General features: G+C 41.4%; 1 pseudogene across 1 annotated transcript; it reads right to left on the bottom strand.

Annotated features, from left to right (window-relative positions):
- On the bottom strand, nt 1–2347 carry LOC145525258 (TBC1 domain family member 12 pseudogene; annotated as a pseudogene). The gene has a single exon (XR_014068095.1). The product of XR_014068095.1 is annotated as a TBC1 domain family member 12 pseudogene (transcript).
- Between the last annotated feature and the right edge of the window lie 2042 nt (nt 2348–4389).

The following is a 4389-nucleotide window of genomic DNA, read 5'->3' as shown; positions in this document are numbered from 1 at the left end:
TTAGTTGGTGCTTTTCTGCATCTGAGTGGCTGCAATACAGCTGAACAGCTTTTCCATTGTGAGATTCTCTGCCAGTTTATTTAGAAACTGTGTTATGTGAATAAAGTCTATGTGGAGGAAAATGTCTTCATATTACTGGAGGATTCTTATCCCAATTCTAAATAAAAATTCCTCCCTATCTCTGCAAAATACATCCCGGACTGGACTGGCCAGATCAAGAGAACAGTGATTTGTGATACTGTGTGAAGATCTAATCTGTCAAGTATATGTCTTGACATAAGACAAGTATGTGTCTTGACCATAAGACTGCTTAATATGAAGAAAAAGAGTAAAGAGACTGCCCTCAAAGAATACTTCAAATGTTCCAAAATATTTCAACATCTGGCTTCAATCCACACAGAAAAAGGCCAACTGGAATGACTTACGCATGAGATTTCCAATGAAAGCATCTACTGCTTCCAAACTGAGAATGAACACTACCACAGCGAAGGATATCCCTTGGACATAAACAACATCAGGTCTGCAGCATGAATATCCTCCTAAGATACTATATAAAACATCATGATATGGACCATCCATCTGAAAGATGTAGAAAGATGGAAAGGCATACAATAATCTAGCTTAATTCCAGACCAGCATCTGGACCATCAACAGATACACATTCTATATCCTAGAAAAGTATATATTTAGATAGAACTTGTTTCACTGAAGCTTTCCCACCATCTCTTTCCTCTGGGGAGGAATATTGCATAAATTCAGGAGTGATATTCAGTTCACTTAATACAAAGAGACTCCAAGCTTTACCATGAACACTAGGGGGCAATCCCTGCACCTTAATTCTCCAGCCTTTCTCTTAACTATGAATTACTTCCCAGCCTGGCAGTGTTTCACTGGTCCAAATTACCATGGCATTTGAAATACTTTTTCTTAATCATTTTTTTTAACATGCTGCTTTACTTTCTCAATTTAAGGCTCAGTTCAGAGGTCCCGTGTTCTTTCCACTGAGGTTAAAGTTTCTTTCACAGATTTGGCAGGAAGATTTTCTTGGAGTAGCCAAAGATTTCAATGGGACACAAAAGCAATCATCAGTCATATATGATGGCCCATACTCGAGAATCAGGATGGAGGTAGAAGGTGACTCGAATTCAGGCTTCTTATGTCTTAAAAACTGACGCAGTGATTTACGGGTCCTCCCTGTTCATTCGTGCTTTGTTCCTGCTGAATGGCTTTTGGATTTTCTGAAGATTCTCTCTGGGAGGGACTTTATCGAATAATTCCAACCAGGAGCACTGTGGGCAGCTGATCCAAGCGCCTGTTAATCCTATTTGGAAAAGGTTTCAGAGAATCAGGGGCAGATAGAGGGACTGTTTGGAAGAAGAGTGAGAGAATCACCCACTCTAACTCCCAGCTGCTTCAAGTCCGTGGTGTTTGGTGTCTGTAGCCACCAGGCAACTCCTTTGCAGAAGACTAGCTGCTCATACTAGCAGTGACTTTGTCACCAGGCCCCTCCAAGTGGGCATGACTGCGGGGACAAAGGAAGAAGATCTCAGGGAACTAAGATTGACTTTATGAGTGACTTTATTGCTGACAAGGCTTTCCTGGTACCTCGCTTACATGGTCCAGCTTGTAAGGAAGGTCACTTCCATGACAGGAGCCTAAAGGTGTTTTGAAGACTTTGAGAGGAGGAGTCACCACAATGTATCATAAGTCCTGCAGATGAAACCTGGTGGATAGTTTCTTGGGCATGGCTTCCTAGCCTCAGGACAGCAAGTAATAGAGGCTTTTAGAATTCCAACCTGAGATTCCTTATGGAAACCTCCAGCAGAGTAAACAAAAAGAAGGCCTTTGTGGTAACATTCTTGCTGCACCTATGTAAATAATCAGGCCATATCTAATAAGGCCACATTCACTTTGTGATCAGGATTCTTTGAGATTCTGTTTGATCAAAAGTGGGGAGACTGTAGGGGAAAAATGTGCATAAATGCAAAAATAAGTGTTTATTCTAAAACACACTTGGGTTGTCTGATTCTAATTCTGTAAACTGTAGATAACTGATAGCAATGCCTGATAATTCTTGTCTGTTGACATGCCAACAAATTCTGTCTAGGGAGAAACAGTCAAAAAATCAGTTTGGGCTCTATTTGTACATTTCCATATTCCTGACTTTTAACTGTGTCTGTTCTTGGTAATCTCCTTTGACTTGGTTGTATCACTTTTGTTTTCTATGAATGAATTAAATAAAATCTTCAACTCATTTTTATTCTTATATCTGTATGAGAGCCATGATTTTACCTGCATTTAAAAATGATCTTTTAATGCCTACTTGGAATTAAACCAACCTTTAATACCTGATCATGTGTGCCCTGAGCTTTTGCTTCAGCCCCAGAGGGCCTTAGAGAGTAACTTTTCTTAATTTCCATTTTTGTATATGTGTTTCATATATTAGTAGTGCATACATGCTCAGTCATTTCAGCCATGTCCAACTCTTTGTGATCCCATGAACTGTAGCCCACCAGCCTCCTCTGTCCATGGAATTCTTCAGGCAAGAATACTGGAGTGTGTTGCCATGCCCCTCCTCCAGGGGATCTTCCCAACTCAGGGATCAAGTCCGCATCTCCTAAACTGGCAGGCGGGTTCTTTCCCACTAGCGCCACCTGGGAAGTACATGCATATAATTTGCAAATACATACTGAGGTTGCATGTCCAACTTTTTCCTCCCAGGATGTGCAATCAAGATTAGAAAATAGTAGGATACATCATGAAAACATCTTGCTACATCGTGTCCTCACCAATTTGGTATTCAGAAGGTTTGACCATTGTGCTCATTTATCCCACAGTGCATCCAGAAGAAGCACGCCAACTTTCCTGATTATATTCCCGATAATTTGTTCTCTGAAATTAAGGCCTTTATTTTGCTCAGTTCTCTATTTCTGATACCTATAAATGTGCTTGGAACATAGTAAACACTAAATATTTAATGAATTTTACAGTGGTTTAACTCAATATCCTATGTTTAACAATCATTCCTCCTCTGTATTGGCCTTTCTGGCTTAGATATTGGGAACCTTATAACACCAATGTAGATGAACATATTCACTTAAGAGTTATGTGGAACTTTCCTTAAAACACGAGACCTCATAAATCTCATGAGTCCCATACCCTTTGATCAGAGCCATATTCAGTTCTCCTTAGGGTGACCAACTGTCCCAACTTAGCTGAAACTGAAGGGTTTCCTGAGATGGGAGACTTCAGGTATTAAAACAGACAGTCCTGAGCAGATCAGGATGGGTTGGTCATCCCAGTTCCAGTGGGTATCTGCTAAAAACTGTTCCTTTTTCTCTACAATAAGCTATAAGTGAGCAGCAGCACATGAACATCAGCTTTCTGTGGATTCTAGCAAATAGATTTTTTGATCAATTTTCGGTACTCTACACAGTAGTGCTTGGTCTTGTTCACAAGAGGATGTGAAGTGAAAGTCGCTCACTTGAAAAAGTCGTGTCCGACTCTTTGCAACCCCATAGACTATACAGTCGATGGAATTCTCCAGACCAGAATACTGGAAATGGGTAGGGTAGCCTTTCCCTTCTCCAGGGGATCTTCCCAACCGAGGGATCAAACCCAGGTCTCCAGCATTGCAGGCGGATTCTTTACCAGCTGAGCCACAGGGGAAGCCCTCACAAGCGGATACTGACTTGTGAAGACGCGATGGTAGCATACCCTCTCCCCAGACCATGAAATTAAGTGTAGGTTAGCTGCATATTTATAACCACCCTCCAACACAATAGCAACCCAAACTTCCAGAGGCAGTGGATAAATGATGTACCCAAAAAAATACCCAAAGCAGGAGATATTCCTTCTTGGCAATTTTTGCTCTTCTTTTTCGTAACTGAGCCACCCAATTGAGCCACATACAGGAAATCAGTGTCTGTCCACATGGTGAGATCTGACCGAAGCTCCACTGTGATGTTGCCCAAGGGTGATGTTTCACAAGTTTGTGGCCTCCTACAGCCATAGCAAGGTGGGAGAGAACAACCACTGAACTCAGAGACCACTCTAGTTTTTTTGATCATGGAAAAAACCATCCAGGAAGTGCCTGACAAGACCCTTGCCCTCCAGGCAGGCATGGTTTGTTAGATAACCCCTCAATTGTGAGCTAAATAGCACAATCTTTGTATAAAGAACAGCAGCAATGAAGGGAGTGATAGAAGCAGCTCTTTTTATGGTGAGAAGTAAAGCTTATAAAGAACCATAGGGATGGACAGCAGAAAAACCACTGAAAGGAGTGTCTTATTTTATTCTCCTCATCTGCTCAGGTCTGTCTTGTTGAGAGCTGGCCAAGGACCCACATATACTGACTCAGAGCCACGTTAAAAAATATGAGCATTATCC

This window comes from Giraffa tippelskirchi, chromosome 11 (genome assembly GCF_054371585.1).
Source record: "Giraffa tippelskirchi isolate mGirTip1 chromosome 11, T2T-mGirTip1v1.2.pri, whole genome shotgun sequence".
Lineage (NCBI taxonomy): Eukaryota > Metazoa > Chordata > Mammalia > Artiodactyla > Giraffidae > Giraffa > Giraffa tippelskirchi.
The sequence above is the reverse complement of the archived record's forward strand: the minus strand, read 5'-3'. Positions and strand labels throughout refer to the sequence as shown.